This window comes from Neofelis nebulosa, chromosome 13, assembly GCF_028018385.1.
Source record: "Neofelis nebulosa isolate mNeoNeb1 chromosome 13, mNeoNeb1.pri, whole genome shotgun sequence".
NCBI lineage: Eukaryota > Metazoa > Chordata > Mammalia > Carnivora > Felidae > Neofelis > Neofelis nebulosa.
In genome coordinates, this window is record NC_080794.1 from 12,815,001 (window position 1) to 12,836,641 (window position 21,641).

Consider the following 21,641-nt stretch of genomic DNA (forward strand, 5'->3'; position numbering starts at 1 on the left):
GTGCTGTTTCTGACACTGTAGATCTTAACCGTGTGGTTTCTTGGACTTTTTTGTTTCTTAATTTACGGAACTGCCCGGCGGTGATTTTGTCGGCTTCGCTCATTTGCGGAGCGCGGAAGTTCCTGGGTGGTGTGTGAGGGAACACGAGGTGTGCCGGGTGGTACGCGTCACAGCCACGGAAATAAAACCAAGGCTTGTGATTGTTGGCGAGGCGGGTGAGGGTGTCTGCACTTCTGCACTGCCGGCCACCAGCGAGGGGATGTTGGTCAAGGTACTCGTGTTGTGTGACTGTTGATTTCCTCACCTATAAAATGGGGACAGTAATGCCTGTTGTACCGATTTGTAAACCATTTGTGCGTAAATGCCCAGCGCGCGCTCGGCGTAAAGTGAATGGGAGTGGTTGTTCCCAGGGCTTCCTTTGGAAGTGGTTGTGGGGGCACCTGTGTGGCTCCATCATGGAGCATCCGACTCGTGATTTCAGCTCAGGTCATGATTTCATGGTTGTGGGTTCGAGCCCCACGTTGGGCTCTCTGTTGATGGTGTGGAGCTTGCTTGGGATTCTCTCTCTCTCTCAAAAAGCAAAAACAAAAACAAAAACACGTGGTTGTGGGGCCCCTGGCTGGCTTCGTCGGTGGAGTATGTGACTCTTGATCTTGGGGTCATGAATTTGAGCCCCATGCTGGGAGTAGAGTTTACTTAAAAAAAAAATCTCTTCCTTTATTAAAAAAAAAGAAAGCGGTTATGTCTTTGTGTTATTTTCTTCTATTGTTTAGCATTACAGAGGATACGGTGGTAGAAGGAGGGAAGTCTTGACTCACTTGAAAACCTCATTCTATTTTTTGATTGCATTCATATCGTCTAAATCTGTGTGTTGCCATCTTTTGTTCTGGTCGCTTTTTCAGTGCTGGAGCACGATGCTAAAAACAAAGTAGATCACAGTAAGATTTTCTCTGTCTTGAGTCCGTGAGAACCAATGAGAGTGACCAGCCAGGTCTTTGCTCCCGGAGTGGTGGCTTTACGTTTCTTTCTTTCTTTCTCATTTTTGAATGTTTTTATTATGAAATATTTTAAACATTTAGAGAAATGTAGAGAATAAGGTAACGAACATACATACCCAGCCCTCAGTTTTATCAAATATTTTGTCTATTTGGGGTGTGTGTGTGTGTGTGTGTGTGTGTGTATGTATGTATGAATTTTTTTTTTTCAAGCAGATGTCCCATCTCCATGGGAGCATATGTTCCGGGGCTGCGCTGTCCTCTCTGGTGCCCAGGACAGTTCTTGGGGAGTGGCAGGCTCCACGTAAACACTGTGTGTTCTTCTCCAGTGGCCTCCCCTCCCCACTTCTCCCTAAGGTGACATCATCACAGATAGCCAGCCATGGAGGACGGGAAGGAATCCTGGCTGGGTTCAGCCAGTGACGCAAATGTGAGCTAAACACGGGCTGCCGTCAGGGGACTTTGAATGCCCTGACACAGGGTGCGGCAGACGAATTCAAAAGGGTCCCCTGTGGAAACCAGGACCCTCTCACTGCGTGTGCAGAGCCATAGACGTGGTCTTCGGGATGAACTAGACAAAGTGGAGATGGGGCCGGGACAGGCGAGCCGGAGCTCAGCCGTGGGGACGGTGTCCCTGGGATTAGAAGTAGGTAGTTCAAGGTTGCCTGGACTGTCATCAGGAGGGAGCAGCAAGAGAAGAGCCAGACCTAAGTGTATAGATGAGCAGTAGTAGGCCCTGAATGTAGCACTAGAACATCCTAGAAGAAAAGCTGACATTTCAGAAGCGGGCCATCCTGGGTTCAAGTCTAGTTCCTCTCTTTCTGGCTGTGTGGCCCGGAGTAAGCCACCTGCCCTCTCTGATGTGAGGTCCATTCCTGCTTTGGCTACCGAGAACTTGAGAGCGTGGAATTGCGTTTTCACCGGGACATGGCACTGTTTTCAGAGCTTCTCTTGCCCACGCGGGTCAGACGTGTGCGCAGCGGGCTCACCTTGCCCAGCACACGTGCCCTCCCTCCGGCGTCTTGTGAAAAGACCGTCCTCTCCTCAGTCATCAGGGCGGATCCCGGGACCACCCTCAGTTCCTTTTCCATTACCCCCCGTGCCCTGCCAGTCACCAAAAAAGGTCATGTGGTGTCTGTCTTCCCTCTCGCACGCGCACCCCGTCCTGCCTGGATTGGCTGTAGCTGTCCGCTTCTGCCCTCCCTCCACTCCCTCCGTCCACTCTCCCTCCCGACGGCTGCCCAGTACCCTTCCCACGGTGGCCTGCCCAAGCGTGCTCCTGTGCCCCCAGGACAAGTCCTGCATGCCGCGTGTGTACCTCAAGTGTCTGTGCTTTGTCCTTGTCCCCATCAGCCACCCTGCCCCTGCCCTGCTGGCTCTTCGCTGCCGGGCTCTGTGCCTGCGCAAATGCCTTCCGCTGCCCTCGTCTGTTTCGCCTTCCTCTGGGGTCTCCCGCGTGCGCCCCGTCGGCCGCCCAGGCCTCGCTCCTTCCCCCGGGCTCACCGAGCGGGCTGCCCGCGGGCGCAGCCTGGGCTGTGAACTGACCCTCATCCTTCCTAGCGCCTCGCGTGGCGTCTGACCCCGGGCGGCCCTCGGGAAGCAGGAGGAGAACGTCAGCGGGTAAGAGAGGGTGTCTCGATCCTTCCGAGACCACCTGTGTGCCCGTGCCCCGTCCAGCCTGCTCGGGGGCCCGGCTGTGCTGGAGGAGGAGCGTTTGGTCGACGTGGAAGAGGCAGCTGGGATGGGAGCCAAGGGGAACTTCGAGCCGAGCAGGGGAGGCGGTGGCAGCGGGAGAGACGGACTTAGGGCCCGGTCCCTGCCCTCGTGGCTCCTCTTCCGTAGCCGGCACAAGCGGCTTGTGTCCGACGGCTGTGTCCACATGTCCTGCTCCACGAGGAGAACTGGCAGAGGGAGTGACGTCAGAGAAGGCTTCCCTGTAGGAACAGGGCAGGAACGCCACTCACTGCCCCAGTCTCCCTTCCGACCTGGTCAAGCGCCTAGCCTGGCAGGTGTCCCTGGGGCGCTGATGCACCTTCCGGGGCCCGCCCTGCGCGCGGAGGCAAGCCGTAGTTCAGTGGCCACGTCGGGAGTCTCTCTGGCCCCAGGCTCGCTCTCTGCCTCGCGAGCGAACAGGGGGACAGGGGTACAGTCTTAGTCATTGTCCGTCGTATTCATTCCGTTCCGTTGAATCCTTTGGACGGGAACCGGTTCCTTCCCTTCCAGAACTCTGGAGTCTGTGTCAACCTCCTCAGGACCAGAAGATGGCTCACCAGCTCTCAGCAGCCATGTTCTGAACTTCCAGGATTTTCTACATGTTGAAAATTGCTGCCTCTGAGGCGGGTTCCTGAAGGGAGACTCTCCCTCCGTGTATTATTAGATTCTCGGCGCCTAGCAGCAAAGATGCGGCCAGACTGACACTGGGAATGCAGTGTTTCCATATCCTGACGTGGAAAGGCAAAACAGGACACCAGCTAGAGACACCCCTGCGGCTGGTGACTTGTCTGGGGCAGCCCCTCACCGCACGGGGCGCCGGGGAACCTGTCTGGTCTCGATTGTCCTCACCTCCTCGACTCAACCCTCCAGCGTTTGATCCTTGACGTGTCCCGCCTCTCTGTCCGCAACCTCTCTGTACCCCGGTCCCGACCCCACCCCCGCCGTCCCACCTTTCTGTCCCCCAGTCCCGCCTCCCTGCCCCCTCCCTGGGAAACCACTCTTGTCTTGGCTTCTGTCGTGGGAGAGGGGGGTGTTCTGCTCCTGTTCCCGTCTTTCCCCCGCAGCTGGCTCTTTCCCCACCGTCGCTCTGCCGTCCACACACATCAGTGGTTTTCACCCTATTTTGTTCCCCGATGGCATTGGTGCGGGAGCCTGGCTGTTTTCCATACCTGGCGATTTCTGCTTATTTGCCTGCTGTCTCCCCAGCCTCTGTGGCTTGAGGACAAACTGACCTTAGAATGTTTGTAGTGGGAAAGGGTCTTCACGACCATTTGCTTTGTTGTCTCGCTTTAGGATTGGGTAAACTGAGGCTCAGGGAGTTGATGTGGCTTGTATCATTTGATGCTATCATCCTTTGATGAAATCAGACCAGAAACCAAGGTTCTTGACCCCCTGTACCTTGTAGAGTCTCTGTGTTGATTCTCCTGTACCCTTACTGTTAACCTTGGCCCTCACACATCCCTCCACCCCCAGAGCAGAGGTCAAATATCCGTTCACCCAGACCTACCAAGTTTTTATATGATTAAAAATTTTTATTCAATTTTTTAAAAAGTTTACCAGCAGTAAAAATCACTTTTTTGGAGGATATAGTTCTGTGAGTTTTAACGCATGCATCGATTCACGGAACCACCACCACGAAGAGCGTAAGGGACGATCCATCACTTCTCAGATTCCCTGGTGCTGCCTCTTTGTGGTCAGACCCTCCCCATCCACAACGCCCAACAACGCCGACCTGTTCTTTGTTGCTATTGTTTTCCCTTTTCTGGAATACCCTGTAAAGTGGGATTGTGTCGACTATACTCTTTGAGACTAACTTCTTTCCCTTACCATAGTACATTTGAGAGGCATCCATGATGTGTGCGTCAACAGTCTGTCCCTTTTTTATTACTAAGCAGCGTTCTGCTGTGTGGACGTACCACTGTCGTGTCTTCCCCCATTTGCCCGTTGCATTGCCACCGCAAATGCATGAGTGTCCTGGCCGGCGTGATATTGCTGCCTTTTTTTTTTTTTTTTTTTTTTCAACGTTTTTTATTTAGTTTTTGGGACAGAGAGAGACAGAGCATGAACGGGGGAGGGGCAGAGAGAGAGGGAGACACAGAATGGGAAACAGGCTCCAGGCTCCGAGCCATCGGCCCAGAGCCCGACGCGGGGCTCGAACTCACGGACCGCGAGATCGTGACCTGGCTGAAGTCGGACGCTTAACCGACTGCGCCACCCAGGCGCCCCATGCTGCTTTTAAACATGTAGTCATTCTGGCAGGTATGTAGTAGTATCTCACTGTGATTTGAATGTGCATTTCCCTAACGATCGGTGAGGTTGGATATGCTTTCATGGCTTATCTGCCTTTCTTCTGCCTGTTGGGTGTATCTGTCCATCTTCTGTCTGTCGTACTGTTTGCTACACCCATTGTCATTATCATCACCCTATTCCAGGTCACAATTGTGCCAGGTTTTTTATACCTCAGCATATTCTAGAGGTCAAGGCGCTGAGCTAGGAGCTCTGTATACGTAATCTCATTTTATCCTTATAAAATCCTCGTGAGATAAGTAGGGTTTTCTGTTTTTATGGAGGAGAAATATAGACCCCATGCTTAAGAGATACTTGTTGGATGCCTACCCAGTGCTTTGAGCCAGGCATTATACCCACCTACTAGTTCTGTGACTTTGGGCAAGTCATTTAATCTTTGAGTCAGTTTTCACATCTGTTAAATGGGGATCTAGCTCATGATATTTTCTCCCATGGTTATTGAGTGAGGCCGTCTTTTTTTTTCTTTTTTTTTTTAACTTTTTAACATTTATTTTTTTATTTTTGAGAGATGGAGCGTGAGTGGGGGAGGGGCAGAGGGAGGGAGGCACACAATCTGAAGCAGGCTCCAGGCTGCGAGCTGTCAGCACAGAGCCCGATGCGGGGCTTGAACTCACGAACCGAGAGATCATGACCTGAGCCAAAGTTGGACGCTTAATCGACGGAGCCCCCCAGGTGCCCCTCGGGTGAGGGTTTTGACGAAGAGTGTGGGGAACGTACTCAGCAGAAGGTCTGGCCCAGGATGAGGCGCCTGGGGGGCTCAGTCGGTTGAGCAGCCGAATCTTGGTTTCGGCTCAGGTCATGATCTCCAGGTTTCGTGAGCTGGAGCCCCTTATCAGGGTCTGCACTGAGAGCACAGGGCCTACTTGGGATTCTCTCTCTTTCTCTCACTCTCCCCCTCCTTCTCCCTCTCTCTCTGCCCCTCCCCCACTTGCACCACCTCGTCGTTCTCTCTCAAAATAAATAAACTTAAAAAAAAAACAATCAGAGAAAAAGAAAAAGAAAAGAAGGCCTGGCCCCTGGCACTTGCTGAGAAAACATTAGCAGCGGCTGCTTCTGTTGTCTTAACACTTGTTACCATCATGCGGCTGTTTGCGCCTGTACTGGCCGCCTCCCTCTGGAAAACTGCCCCGCGGTGGGTCTCCTGCTCCACTCCAGATCAGGTATTAGAACCGACAGACGATGCGGCCTTTTCCTTTCATGGAACGTGTTTCTGGGTTTGCCCCGTGTGGCTTACTCATAGATGGCATCAGGTGGCCAAGAAAGATTTTGCCGGACGGACTGCAGTGATGTGGTTACCACTGCTCCCTTACGTCCGCTCTGGGTAGAGAAAGGGCCAGCGACCGTGGAGCTTGCTGGGAGCTAGGCTGGAGGCCCTGTAGCTAAAGTCACTTTTCACGTGTTTTCTTTTTGTTTCCATTTTGCTATCTTTACTCCTATAATTTATCCAGTAGCATAAGTAACCAACCCATTAATTTTTTTAAATATTTATTTTGGGGGGAGAGTGCAAACAGGGGAGGGGCAGAGAGAGGGGGGCAGAGGATCTGAAGAGGGCTCTGTGTTGACACCCTGTGGGGCTTGAACTCAAGAACCGCGAGATCATGACCTGAGCCGAAGTCTGACGCTCAACCGATGGCACAACCCAGCTGCCTCCCAACCAATTAATTTTTTAACCTCTTAATGTAGTTATAAACGTACAGATCTGGTCAACACCACCTCGTACGTTAAATGACCTGATCTCAGGTGTGGCAGAAACGCTGTGAGCGACAGTGCACGTAGTGTCGCCCGAGCCGTTTTTAATCCGTCACTTGCCAGTCATTTTACGAGGTTTTTCTTCACGGCCGGGTACTTTGGGGTGATGGCGAGGACACCGGAAAGACTTGGAAGACACGTTGCTATTTGAAGCGAGTGCCAGAGATTTCCTGCCATCGGGAATAGAAAAGCCAAGCGAGCCCAGTGCTTGGTTCGATCCATTTCAGCCCCAGCACTTACGTTGAGGATGTCGAGCCCATCAAGGTTGGTCTGGTGGGTGAGGGTATTCTGTTCAGGGTGGGCCAGGAAGAGAAATGATGACGTTGGCAGAAAAAGTGGCCCAGCAGTGGCCTCATGGCAGTTATCGGGTCACCCACGGTGGGGACGCGGGGCTGTGTGTGTGGGCGCGAGGGCGGGGGTGCTGCGGGCCCCCTGCTCTTTGCGGCCTGATCCTGGGGCACTTTTCACCTTGTCCCGCCCGCGTCTGTGCCTCGTCTCATGTGCCTGTGGGTCTGTGTAGCTGTGTAGCCCTCACAGCAGCCCTTGGACGTCCAGGAGCCCCATTCTGCAGACGAGAATGCTGTGTGGACAGGCTGTGTGGGCCGCCCGGCGTAACCCCCAAGGAGGTGGTGCTGAGCCCCGCGGTTCTCTCTATGCTCGGCCTCAGTCTTCCCGTCGTGCAGGCCTGGCAAACGCCTTCTCCCAGTGCCGTGTCTGTCCAGGATACGCAGTCAGCACCCGCCTGCCCCAGGCCTGGGATCAGGTACTTTTATTTGGTCAGGAGGGCCCATTATAGAAGGAGCACGGACTTTGACGTCTGAGACCAGGTTCATGTGGCGTCTCCCCCACTTTGTTTTGTTGTGTGTGTGTCCATGGGGTTCCTGAGACTCCAGAGCCTGAGCTTCCTCAGCCATACGGTGGGTGCGGTGCCTGTCAGGGCGGTGGGGGGGGAGGGGGGTTAGGGAAACGCAGTAGAGCACGTGGCCAGGGCTGGGCGCTGTGTAGATGCCAAGTCACAGGTCGCTGCTACGATGGTGACCGTGGCAGGGCCTCTGGTGGTCTCGGGGACGGAGGAAGCTGCCCAGAGTAGCGTTTGGGTCTATGGATCCCGGAGTCAGTGGCCTGGATTCGGGCCCTCGGCGTCCCACTCGCCAGCTCCGTGACTATGCTCAACTTGGCTGCTTTCTGCGCCTGAAGCTTCCTCCGTCTGTAAAATGGGTGTATGAATAGTTCTACCTCATAGTAGTAAACAAAGAAAACAGGTCAGAACTGTCAAGAGACTGAGTTGAAATGACCTGATTTTGGTCATCTAGTGCCATTGTTTTCAGTGACATGATGTGAGCCTCCTTGAGATTTACAGGAACATTTCTGCTCTCCTTCCTGACCACATTGAAAGAATGTCTCTCTCTCTCTCTCTCTCTCTCTCTCTCTCTCTTTTTTTTGTATTTAATGCCAGTGGAAAAGTTTAAGAGCTTGTTTTTATTAGAAATACAAATAATTATTGTAAAATTTACTGTTGTCACCTAAGAAATTGAATTAGCTAAAGTAAAAGGGGTGTCTTTTCATATAAAGAGAACCTAAATATTTTTTTTTTTTTTGTAGAGTCACCACACATAGTGTTAATTATGGGGAGTAACAATCTCATTTCTTAGGTGAAAATACTAGAAACATAATCAGCTCTCTGTTAAAAACCCAACACGAAGCCATTTCATTGAAATGATTGGAGTCTCCTGCTGTAATCTTGTTTTTATTTTTTTAAATGTTGTATTATTAATTATTGAGAGAGAGAGAGAGAGAGACAGAGCATGAGCAAGGGAGGATCTGAGAGAGAGAGACACAGAATCCGAAGCGGGCTCCAGGCTCTGAGCCTCAGCACAGGGCCCGACGTGGGGCTCGAACCCATGAATCTCGAGATCATGACCTGAGCTGAGGTTGGACACTTAACCGACTGAGCCACCCAGGCGCCCCTCTCCTGCTGTAATCTTGAATTTGGCTGGGTTGCGTGTGAGTTAATTTTTTCCCTCTTTGAGATGATGGCAGCACGGTGGGACCCTAGATGTGCGTCCACCTGGAGGAAAGCCGTCTGTGGATGTCCTGTCTGGAAATCCAGTTTGACCTCCGCCCAAGGGCAGTGTCTGCTTCTGGTTGCATCGTCCTTTGGGAGCCCGCACCGCTGTCCTGTGACTAATATGTTCCAGCCACCTGGGTCACTACTTCGGAGTACCGTTTATTTGCGGTACTGATGCTGCAAACACGAAAAGCTTTCCCTTTTGTTGGTTGAGAGCTTTGCCGGTGATTAGCGAAACAAGCACGCCTGTGATTTGGGAGAGGCTGGAAAGGCGGCTGAAGAGCTCATTGTCCACGGGCGCGGTGGCGGGCAGTGTGGCACGGCCCAGGAGAGCTGACCATGCGTACGTGCTCTCGAGTCAGGTCCGTACCCTGGAGAAACTCGGTGCGCACCAGGGGACGAGCACTGGGGTGTAAATAGCATTATATTAGCAGAAGCCGACAAGTCCCCGGGTGACCCTCCATTGGAATAGAGCGGTAAGTTCGCACAGTGGGAACTATACACACATACACACACACACACACACACACACACACACACACACACACACACAGTGGTGAAAGTCAGCCATGGCCATGGGAGTTGACAACCTCAGAATTGGAATGTGAAGAGGCAAGTCTTAACACATGAACTTGGTCTCACCTGTATTAGACTTAAAAGCAGGCGAAATGCAAGAACATAGTGAGAACACACATGTGGTGAAACCATAAAGAGGAACAAAGAATCGGGGCTCTTGGTTGTCTGTGTGGGGATGGGGAGGGGAAGGAGTCCGGGGAGGGGCACACGGCGCTTCCATAAAACCCCCAAACCCGCACCGACGACGTTAGATACGTGGGGTTTGTTTCTAGTATTCTTTAGTCTGACGTAGGTTATTGTAGTGGTCAGCCCAGAACTTAGCAGCTAAGACACTGATCAGCGTTGATGACCTCCCAAGGCTTCTGTGTGGGCACGGTGTTGGGAGCAGCGTGGCCGGGTGGTTCTGACTTGGGGTCTCCGATCTGGTTGCCGGCAAGGGATCGGCTGAAGCAGGCGCCCTCGGAAAGCTCGACGGGGCTGGAGGTGATGCCGCTGGGCTGTTGGGGGAGGCTGGGTCCTCTTGGAGCACCGAGGGCCCTCGGGACACGGCAGCGGGCGTCCCTCCTGGGACGGAGTAGGGTGAGCTGGCCTTGACCCAGCCTTTCATCCCAGACTCCAGTGCCCCAAACTGGATGAAGGGATGTGCCCGCCAGTAGGAAGTAGGAAGAGAGCTAGGAAACCCCTTCCTTCTCTGCATGGGAGGGGACCACACTCGAGCATGAGTACTGGAGACAGGACCCTTGGGGCCTTCTTGGAGGCTGGCTACTGTGGTTCTACGCTTGTCAATATAGTTCACGGTGAAAAGATTTTAGAGACCAACCAAATCAGTAAGCTTATTTTTCTCTAGTAATGGTGGGGACATCCATTTAAATGGCAGTGACTATTGGTGCTGAACGTGTTCTCCACCACTCCACTGGTGTGGGGATGGAGAGGTGTCTGTGCCGTGCATTGAGCAATGGTGGCAGTGCCCAGCAGGGAGGAGGGGACTTGCTCACACGGATGCCCAGATGTGTGGTAGAGATGGGATTGCATGTGTCTAGATGTCTGTCTTCCTGTCCCTCGATTGGGTGGTAATCTGGGAGTCCTGATGTTGCAGAGAATTCCCTGGACTCAGGGCCATCAGCAGTGTCCTGGGTTCACTGTGACATTAAAGTCTCTGCCACCCTCACACGTTCTCCCAAGACCCCCTTTAATGGGACAGCAGAGCCCGCCCCTCACTCCCCTCCCCTGCGAGCCAGGGTGTTGCTGGAGATGAACTGGATAAGTAAGGGTAGGAGTTTTAGCTTAAACATTCACGCAGTGATTACACTCTCGTAGTGCCTGTTGGTTTTAATATGAACAAGATTTAAGTTACTGATTTGTTGGCTTACCTTCGAGTAAAGTTGGTATTCCCCAAGGAGAATCAGGTTTTTTCCTTGGGTTTTGGGCAGCTCTTGGCCGAACTTCCCGGAGAGTTTTCTGGGTTCCGGGCGCTCCACTGCATGAGGCATCGAGACCCCATCCCATCTCCTTCGTGGGGTACAGCGTCCTCGTGAGCAGGTGCTCCAGGCCCCGTGTGAGGAGGCCACTTGAAGCGGTTCTCGCGAGTGGAGACAGGGCTGCAAGGCAGGTGCGGGGCCCTGACTCGCTTTCCTCGGGCTCCTGTACGGGGCGCCTGGGACGCCGGTATCTGGTTGTGCTGTAGTCTCCAGCCTCGTGCTTGTTCAACACGTGGGTAGAAAACCCTCCACACCAAGTGATAATTGCCTTTTCGTCGTGGCCAAGAGGAGAGTCACCAGGGGCGCCGTGTGATGCTTGTTTTACTTCCCTTGGCCAGCAGCTTGCTCTTCTGAGAAAAAAGGAAGGAAAAGAAAAAAATGCATGTAATGTCCAAGTTACACTAAGGGTTATTGTGTTTACATTTTTTTTTTTTAACGTTTATTTATTTTTGGGACAGAGAGAGACAGAGCATGAACGGGGGAGGGTCAGAGAGAGAGGGAGACACAGAATCTGAAACAGGCTCCAGGCTCCGAGCTGTCAGCACAGAGCCCGACGCGGGGCTCGAACTCATGGACCGTGAGATCATGACCCGAGCCGAAGTCGGCCGCCCAACAGACTGAGCCACCCAGGGGCCCCTAGGGTTATTGTGTTTAAAAGAGAAGTGTAATTAGTGGTGATGGAACTGGTATAGGAACTGGTGTCATAATTAGAGCATTAATGGCACTATTAAGAGTGACTATTTTTTTTTTTAATTTTTTTTTAATGTTTATTTATTTTTGAGACAGAGCATGAACAGGGGAGGGGCAGAGAGAGAGGGAGACACAGAATCTGAAACAGGCTCCAGGCTCTGAGCTGTCAGCACAGAGCCCGATGCGGGGCTCGAACTCACGGACCGTGAGATCGTGACCTGAGCCGAAGTCGGACGCTTAACCGACCGAGCCACCCAGGCGCCCCAAGAGTGACTATTAATAGATACTGTCAGGAAACAAACCGCAGTGCACCCCCCCGCCCCCCCCCCCCCCCCCCCCCCGCCAAAATGGTGCGTGGACGTGTTTGGCTGTTTGGCCTTGAGGTTGGTTTTCGGGAGGGCATGGGGGAGCCGGTGGCGGGGGGGGGGGGGGACGCACCTGGAGCTCGGGGGCAGAAGGTCTGAGGAGGGTTTCATCTCTGGTTGCACGTGCCCCTCGAATGTCGTCTGTGACGTCAGCTGCCTCTGGAGAGTGGAGCCGGTAAACTGTGCCTTCGTCACAGGCCGCGGCAGGACGGCCCAGAACAGAGCGCGACTTACAGGCCGTGGCGCCGCGTGTTCTGTCGCCGAGCGCGTGGAGGGTGGGGTCGGTCGCGGCCCCCCGGGAGGCCCAGCAGTGGGGCCGGTTTGGGCTGTGCGTGAGGGCCTCGTGAGGTCTCCCAGGTCCCGGACTCTGGCTTTGGAGGCCCCGTGTTCTGCTCGGTGGCAGTTGGGGCTCCGTCACGCGTCACCGCCCCGAAACCGATGTGACTTAAAGAAACTTCATCAGGAATCTCTCGGTCCCAGAAGCTCCCGGAGCGGGTGAGGCGGACGGTTGTCCCCCAGGTTCAGTACGTGGCGGGAGTGCTGTTTTCTCTTTCTGCCTTTCTCCTTCCTTAAAAACAGAGCAAAATTTGAGCCTAGAGGCTTGTCCTCCACGAAGAACATTTTCTCGAGTGAAACAGCATTCGTTTGGTAAAAATCGGTGGTGACGGCTGGTTCTCGCTTGTTCTTGGCAGGGCGAGGGCGGCATGCACAGTCCCTGCACGCGTCTCTGGGCACATTCAGCCATCTGCTTGTCATGAGGGGCAGGGCCGCGGCACCTGCTTGACAGGTGAGTGAAGATTTCTGTGCAGGTTTTTTATTACAACAATTTCAAACCTACGGTGGGAAGAACGTGCTGTGAGTTCCCGTGTCTCCACTGCCTGCATTTAACAATGTTAGTGTCTTGCCGCAGTGTGTGTGTGTGTGTGTATGTGTGTGTGTGTGTGTGTGTGTGTGCGCGCATACTCGTACATTTTTCTGAAGCATGTGAAGTGAAAGTAAGTTGCAGGCATCATGACATTTTGTCCCACATTCTTAGGGATGTAGCTCCAAAAAATAAGGGTATTCTCCCCGAGAAGCATTTGAGAACATTCGTAAACTATGTGACATAGAATCATTTAATTGAACACGTTATAATTTCCTATTAAAAGGTGTAATTTTGAATTTATGATCCCTTTATAGCCGATGTAAAGTCGGTGACTTATTTATTTATAGAGTTTATTTATTTTGAGAGAGTGAGAGTGGGAGAGGGGCAGAAAGAGGGAGAGAAAGAGGGAGGGAGGGAGAGAGAGAGAGAGAGAGAGAGAGAGAGAGAGAAAGAAAGAAAGAAAGAAAATGAGAATCCCAAGCAGGTTCCGTGATGTCAGCACAGAGCCTGGCGCGGGGCTCCAACCCACAAAGCCGTGAGATCGTGACCTGAGCCGAAATCAAGAGTCAGACGCTCGGCCACTGGAGCCACCCAGGTGCCCTGAATGTGCTCAAAGGTCTTACTGGCTCTTTTGGCCTGAGTTCACAGACAGCGTGAAAAGCATGTGTGGTAATGTCAAGCAGAGGTTACGGTATTAAAATAACGTGTGAAGCATCCCGAGTGGCTCCCAGTGCCGTAGTTGGGCGACCTGCATCGCAACTTCACATGCGATCTTAAACTGGTTCGGCTGTGACCGTAGCTGTGGGTGACGGCGCACGATGACCAGTCGCACGCGGTCCGTCGCTACAGCTCGCTGGTTCTGCGAGGCGGCTGCGGACTCTTCCACGATCTGATCTCAGCGGCCTTTTGCGTGTGGCGCCTTCTTCAAGCATTTCCTCGTGGGTGTCTGTGAGCCAGAGGTGTCCGTTGAGAGCGCCATTTTGGACGAAGTCTATTTAAGTGAGCCGTGGAGGGCAGTGGCGGCTCCTTGTGTTCCTGTTTCTTATTTGGAACAGAAAGCTGGTGACGGCAGTAAGGTTTCTTTGAAAGACACCAGCCTTCTCAAGAAGCCGTGACTGGAATTGTGGGTATCTGGGAAGGATCTAGTGTGGGCTTTTGCTTTTTTGGCCCTGGCTAAGGCTTTGAAAGGATGAGGCCTGTGGCCAAAAGGCTTCGACAGATGGAGGAGAGAAAGGGGTCTGGGACCCTGTGTGGGGGCTGCAGTTAGCTCCGCCCCAGGGAAATGGTTTTTTTTTTTTTTTTAATTTTTTTTTTTCAACGTTTTTATTTATTTTTGGGACAGAGAGAGACAGAGCATGAACGGGGGAGGGGCAGAGAGAGAGGGAGACACAGAATCGGAAACAGGCTCCAGGCTCCGAGCCATCAGCCCGGAGCCCGACGCAGGGCTCGAACTCACGGGCCGCGAGATCGTGACCTGGCTGAAGTCGGACGCTTAACCGACCGCGCCACCCAGGCGCCCCGGGAAATGGTTTTTTAACCTGTGGCTGCAGTAGCAGATGCCGTCAGGAAGTGCATGTGTTGTCACGCACACAGCTCAGTAGAGCGTCACAAACTGAGCCCTCCCGTGAACCAGCTCCCAGATCGGGAAACGGGACATTTCCACCGCAGCCTCATGCCTCCTTCTGGACCCCGGACGCCGCCTCGCCCACGGGCGGCTACTCTCCTGACTTCAAAGAGCGTAAATTCGTTTTGCCTGTTTTTGTCTGTATGCGCGTCACACGTAACGCGGACTGACCCGCTTGGTGTCTGGCTTTTCCCATTCAGCAGCGCTTCAGAGAGAGTTCCAGATCGTTCTTGTCCTTGCTGTAGAGCGTCCCGTTGCCTCAGAAGGTGACCGCGCGTCCATTCCCCCAGGTGCAGGTACTTCTGGGGGGTTCCCCTGCTCAGAGTGTCCCCCCGACAGAATGGAGGACTAAACGAGGGTCAGTACTTGTGGCTACAGTGGGGACAGTCCTGGTTGTCCCTCCTGTGCCGCTGCTGCTGTTGCATGAAGGAGGAATCCAGGTAGCAGACACGGTGGGGAGAAGCCTGGGTGGTCTTTCAGCCCTTCTCGCGGGACTCACCACGTCCCTTTCCCCTCTGTTCCCTGCCTGCACATTTTCTCCACCCTCTTCTCTGCCATTATTCCCCTTTCCACAGCCCCTCCGAGGAGACTGTGCAGAATATATCCAACAGTAGGCAAGCCGTGAATATTCCTCAGGTGTCGATAGTAGGTGTTACATGAAGGGCAGAGAGTGGGAAGTCACGGGCTCGCTCTTGAGCCCCGGGGTCTGGCTAAGGACTTACAGGTATGGGTGTGGCCACATCCCGGAAGCCAGGTGTGCTATGAAATTTGGGGTGTAAGGTCAGAGGCTCTTACGGGTGGGCTCGTAGCAGGACGGGGATTAGCGGGGGGGGGGAGGGGGGTTGTGCAGTGAGGGGGGATGGGCACCGTGGACAACGGGTGCATGTGCCCTGCCCGATGCTTGACCCGGCCAAACATGTGTGGCTGAATTCAGCAAGCCCACCAATTTGGAACCTTTAGTGAATAGCACGTTCATTATAAGAGAGTGGTTCCTTTTATTTGTCCAGAGTAACCAGTGCTTTCTGGAGTTGCTTCCTTCATCAGAAAAGAATGTTGGAGACCACGGTGTATTATTCCCCCGCATTAGAGAGCTCCTTTTCTAAATGTTAGGGGAAACCTTCAGAGTTGTTACTCAATCAGATTTTGTGTTTAACTCCTGTATGCCGAAGGATCAATCTGTTTTGTTTCTTTTTAATTGGGTTTTTTTTGTGTGTGTGCATACTTACAATACACATGTAAATGGTTTTCTTCCTTTCTTTCTCTCTTTCGTTCGTTCATTCGTTCGTTTTTTCAACATTCCCCAAAATAAAAACAGCATTTTATAACCATAGGTAAGCCCATGTTTCTGGGATGCCATCATTTTCAGCAACCTCCAGAAATAAATCCCTTCAAGTTAAATTGAAATTTTTCCTGAAGCCTTAACCTTTCACATTTTGTAACTAATTGGACAATTTAAATGTAATGTAACAATTTAAATTGGACAGTTTGAAAGCAGCCGTATCAAATCCATATCCGCAGTCCTACAAATTCAAGTTGACATTTCCTTTCAGGGAAATTTTAGCACTCCCGACAACCTCCCCACCCACATGAGAAAACTAGACAGGTCCTGGTGCGTGTTAATTAGGTAAGCAAAACTTCGTTAAATGGACATTTAAAGGTTCCTTCTTGTGAACCATTCCTTTCCAAGAAGTTGAAATTGCTGTGTTGTGTTGACTAAAAGGTCATGTTTCAGGGAAGGTCCAAGACTTCATTCATGGAGACATGATCATAATTAGATGGGTAGAGATGTTGGCGGTTTAGCACCTGCTGGAGTAAATGGCGGGGGTGTGGGGGGGAACCTCTGTAATCTAAATTCTTGACCTCAGCTCTTCTTTACAGGTGGGCTCAGTCTTCTCGGTATTTGAGTTACTGGTTCAGAAACGACGAAAAACAATAACTTTGTAGTCAGAATGTCACCCAACTGTATGTTGTTTACTTTATTGTAAATACTGGTAAACGGTGCTCAGTAAATAGCTTTATATTCCTTTAAAAAAACATGAAGTGGGGGACGCCTGGGTGGCTCAGTCGGTTAAGCGTCCGACTTCGGCTCAGGTCACGATCTCACGGTCCGTGAGTTCGAGCCCCGCGTCAGGCTCTGTGCTGACATCTCAGAGCCTGGAGCCTGCTTCCGATTCTGTGTCTCCCTCTCTCTGCCCCTCCCCTGCTCATGCTCCGTCTCTCTCTGTCTCAAAAATAAATAAAACGTTTAAAAAAAAATTTTTAAAAAAACATGAAGTGGCACCTTTGGGGGACGAGCTTATGACCAGATTTGGTTTTTGTAAATAAAGTTCTATTCAAACACGGTCCTGCTCATTTGCATATGTTTTGTCTGTGGCTGCTTTTGTGCTGCAGCAGCAGAATTGAACAGTTGTGAAAGAGCCCCGTGGAGTGGCTGCAGCGGTGATTGTCTGGCCCAGAACACGGAACGCATTTACCATCTGGCCCTTTACAGAATGTTTGTCAACTCCTGCTTTACTTCATAAAAGCAAAGGCATGGTAGCAGTAACCTCTGTTGTAGTCTTGAAATAGCCCGGGACCAGTAACTTTGATGTTAAAGCCTTTATTTATTCATTTACTTATCCAACAAGTATTTACAGAGAAGCTATTACATGTGAGGCACAAAATGGTGATTGTCAGACATGGTTCTTGCCCTTGTGGAACTTACGAGCCTCCTGTGAACTTGGAGGTCCTGTCCAGGATTGTGCTTTTCATACATCAGAGCAAAAACATGATATGGAAGTGCAGTTCCCAAATCCCCAATTTTAAACAAATATGTTGGTTATAGTTCTTTTTTTCATTTTATTTTTATTTTATTTTTTAAAATTTTCTTAATGTTTATTTATTTTTGAGAGAGAGAGAGAGAGACAGAGTGAGAGCAGGGGAGGCACAGAGAGAGAGGGAGACACGGAATCGGAAGCGGGCTCCAGGCTCCGAGCTGTCGGCACAGAGCCCGAAGCGGGGCTTGAACCCACAAACCGTGAGATCATGACCTGAGCTGAAGCTGAAGCCAGACACTTAACCGATTGAGCCACCCAGGCGCCTCAGTTCTTTCCTTTTTTAAAACAAATTTTTAAATATTTATTTATTTTGAGAGAGAGAGAGAGAGAGAGAGAGACTGAGTGGGGGAGGGTCAGAGAGAGAGAGAGAGAGAATCCCAAGCAGGCTGCAGCACCTGACGGTCCGCGCAGCACCTGACGTGGGGCTCGATCTCACGAACGGTGAGGTCATGACTTGAGCCAAAGTCAAGAATTGGACGCTTAACCATTTGAGCCACCCAGGTGCCCCAAAATTCTCTTTTAGTTTTTTTTTTTAAGTAGGCTCCACACCCAGCACAGAGCCCAACTCTAGCCCTGAAATCATGACCGTGAGATCAAGACTTGAGCTGAGATCAAGTCTCATGCTTAACCAACTGAGCCATGCAGATGTCCTGTTGGTTATATTTCCTAATTGTATAAATTTGATGAGCACTTACTCTCCATAATCTAATGGTTACTTCAGTTGTAAGCAAATGCAGCACGACATACGTAGAAATGACTATGTGTCAAAGGTCCTAACTGTTGACATGTGGTGACACCGGACCATTGGAAGGCGGCATATCTGGATAAGGCGTGGACTTTGGCGTGCTTATCAAAGCAAGCCAAGCCGACCTCTGCTCTCGGGCTACTTGAATAATAAATAACGCACCTTGACAGAACCGCACACGAGGTAGTGAAGTCTGGAATGTAGTGTAACAGTGTCTGTTGGCCTGCTTATGTGTTTGCTCACGTGGGGTTGGAAAAGTTCGTCTTTTCTTAAATTTTTTTTTTTTTTAACATTTATTTATATTTGAGACAGCATGAACAGGGGAGGGTCAGAGAAAGAGGGAGACACAGAATCCGAAACAGGCTCCAGGCTCTGAGCTGTCAGCACAGAGCCCGACATGGGGCTTGAACCCACGGACCGCGAGATCATGACCTGAGCCGAAGTTGGATGCCTAACCGACTGAGCCACCCAGGCGCCCCTAAAGTTCATCTTTTCTTAATCGGGGGCTGTAGCGGGCATTGTGATGGACAGAGACTGGTGAAACGGCTTTTAACATCGTTGTAACCCCATTAGCATTTTCACGTGTGCTCGTATATGCTTTATGGGTGGAGCCTCGGGCTGTGAGTCACTGCCCCTTTGTCACCCCACACTGCCCTCCAACACACAGAAGGGAAATGCCCTCGACTTACCTCCCCGTAAACCCCGTAAACCACCTCGTCGTGGCCCACAACATCCTTTAGGAAGTGAGGTTGAAGGTTCCTTTGGATGTTTTAGTTACAGGTGTTTAGCTGCGTGTAATAATCTACAGATGTGAGAATGCATGATGGTGTGGTAGTGTCTTCTCCTCACCTTAGGACACATCCGACATCGGGTGGGATGCTACGTGCAACCACTGGGGGGGCAGTGATGTGGGGGAGCGGTCTTTCCCTTGAAACTGGAGACTCGGGAGGGTCTGCAGGAACCGCAGAGAGGAAGGTCAGCAGGTGCGGGGTGGGGGTCAGCTTAATGAATGGGGGTCAAACTCTACACTGGTTTTGTTGCCAAAATTAATAAAGTTAAAGTATAGGGGCACCTGGGTGGCTCAGTCGGTTGAGCCTCCAACTTCGGCTCAGGTCATGATCTCAAAAGTCGTGAGTTCGAGCCCCGCGTCGGGCTCCGTGCTGACAGCTCAGAGCCTGGAGCCTGTTTCAGATGCTGTGTCTCCCTCCCTCTCTCTACCCCTCCCCCACTCGTGCTCTGTCTCTCTCTCCCCTTCAAAAAGAAATGAATATTAAAAAAACTTATAAGAAACTAAAGTTCAGGTGTAGTTACGAGGAAGAAAAGATACCCATTTACGTTTCCTGCTCTTGTGTTTAAAATGTCTTGACAAATTCATTGTAGTAATGAATGTAGTATTGAATGTAGTATTCTTCATTGTAGTAATTTTTTAATAGTGGTTCAGATTTAGGGATACATGAAACACGAGACTTGAGAAGATGGAGGGGAAGACATACCACGGGCGTTTCCCTCACACAGCTGGAAACCGTAGGCTCCATTAACTTCTTTGGGCAAAAATAAGGTTTTCTGAAACAAATTTGGTGATGGGCCAAATCACCCAATCTGTGGCATTAGAAAAACTGGATCTCTTCTGTTCTAATAATAGGGAGCGCTTTCTTCGGGAACTCCGGCCCGAGGAGCGTTTAATTTGTCAAGGCTAGCTAATTAGGATTGACGTCCTCAGTCTGTCAGCTTTTGCATCCAGAGAGGGAAAAGTACTAACGTGCCCGTGAACCTCGCTTGGTAGAGTGAAATGTGTGTCAGAAAGAGGATCAGCGTGATCAGGTTCGTCACGGAGCCAGATACGTCCCGATGCGTCCTGATGCGTCTGCAGTTGTTGGGAGGCCGGGGGCTCTGGCAGCTCGGGGCCCACCCTGTTACGGTGATCAGCGGGACGCAAGCCACGTTCTTGACCCTCTGCCTCGCGTGGGCCAGGCACTGGGGCCGGGGCGTGGGCCTGCCTGTCCTCACTGGGCCGTCCAGGTCGCATACTCCGTACTGACGGCCCGAGGTCAATGTCAGCCCAAGGAGGCAGCGTTGACTGGCAGCAGCCCTGCAGGGTTCCCTCCAGAAATCGGGTGCTTTCCCGGAACGTCGTCGGCTGCTGGGATCGTCCTGATGATGGGGATGATGATGATGACAACACGTGTATCTTCGTATGGTTTGCATTAGGAGTGTTCTCTTGTTTGACCTGAGAGCGGCGTCAGGGAGGCGGGACGAAGACGTGGTTGAGAATGTGGGTTCAGTCATGAGCCACGTAAGATTCTGACAGATCACTGCGCCCCAGTCTCCTCAAGGGTGCAGCGGAGATAAAGGGGTCTGCCCGATAGGGTTCTGGGAAGGCTTAAATTAGTGGATATTTGCAGGGCACTGAGCACAGTGCCTGATACATGCTGGTCTGACGCTCGTTATGTTGCTCATTTCTCTCTCTTTTTTATTTTTATTTTTTTTAAATTTTTTTTTTCAACGTTTTTTATTTATTTTTGGGACAGAGAGAGACAGAGCATGAACGGGGGAGGGGCAGAGGGAGAGGGAGACACAGAATCGGAAACAGGCTCCAGGCTCCGAGCCATCAGCCCAGAGCCTGACGCGGGGCTCGAACTCACGGACCGCGAGATCGTGACCTGGCTGAAGTCGGACGCTTAACCGACTGCGCCACCCAGGCGCCCCTCTCTCTCTTTTTTAAAGTGATATGTGTTTATTCTTAGAGCATGAGCGGGGAGGGGCACAGAGAGAGGGGGGCCCAGAACCCGAAGCAGGCTCCAGGCTCCGAGCGGTCAGCCCAGAGCCCGACGCGGGCCTCGAACTCACGGACCGCGAGATCGTGACCTGAGCCGAAGTCGGACGCCCAACTGACTGGCCACCCAGACGCCCCTCGTTCTGTTGTTCATTTCGAAGATAGCCCTGCCAGCACAGCGTCCCCCTCATTTGACGGGTGAGGGTGTGGAAGTCCAGAGTCACGCTGTAGTGTCACTGCTGTAGTCAGGCGTCCTGACTTCTTCCTGTTCCCACACTTGTCTCTGTCCCAATTATGGGGTGTGTGCAGGGAGCACAGAGGAGAATCTCCTACAGAGTAGCCTGTGGCTTGGAAGGACTGTTCCTGAGGGCGGCTGTGCCAGCGGGTCCGGCTTGCAGGTTGGTCTTCGGTCCCTGTACAGAGCGCCGCCACGTGGGTTTAGGGAGTGTCTCTGCGAGAGGGTCCACGCCGGCATCGTTCACATGTTCGGGAAGGTCAGCCATATCTGGGGTGGGCCCTCACCCTGGAACGTTTGCCGACTGTTCCATCAGATCCAGTACCGGGCGCCTGCGTGGCTCAGTCAGTTGAGCATCCGACTCTTGGTTTCCGCTCAGGTCTTGATCTCCTGGTTTGTGGGTTCAGGCCGCGTGCGGGCTCTGCGCTGACAGCACGGAGCCTGCCTGGGATTCTCTCTCTCCCTCTCTTTCTGCCCCTCCCCAACTTGTGCACTTGCCCCCCCCCCCAAAAAAAAATAAATAAACATTAAAAAGTAATCAGATCCAGTATTAGGAGCTTAGAGGAAACTAAGGTTTGCTTGGCCAGGAGGTGATTTCGACATGTGTGTGGCATAAAGACTGGTTTCTAGACTGTCTAGGGT

General features: G+C 51.9%; 1 protein-coding gene across 2 annotated transcripts in view; it reads left to right on the forward strand.

Annotated features, from left to right (window-relative positions):
* SGMS1 (sphingomyelin synthase 1) overlaps positions 1 to 21,641 on the forward strand; it is a 282,666-nt gene that overhangs the window by 19,706 nt on the left and 241,319 nt on the right. The window contains exon 2 of one of the 2 annotated variants that reach the window (XM_058696322.1): positions 12,634 to 12,728. The exons of the other annotated variant lie outside the window; for it this stretch is intronic. The gene's annotated coding sequence lies outside the window, so the exon portion shown is untranslated. The remainder of the gene's footprint in view (positions 1 to 12,633; positions 12,729 to 21,641) is intronic. 2 annotated transcript variants of the gene reach the window in all.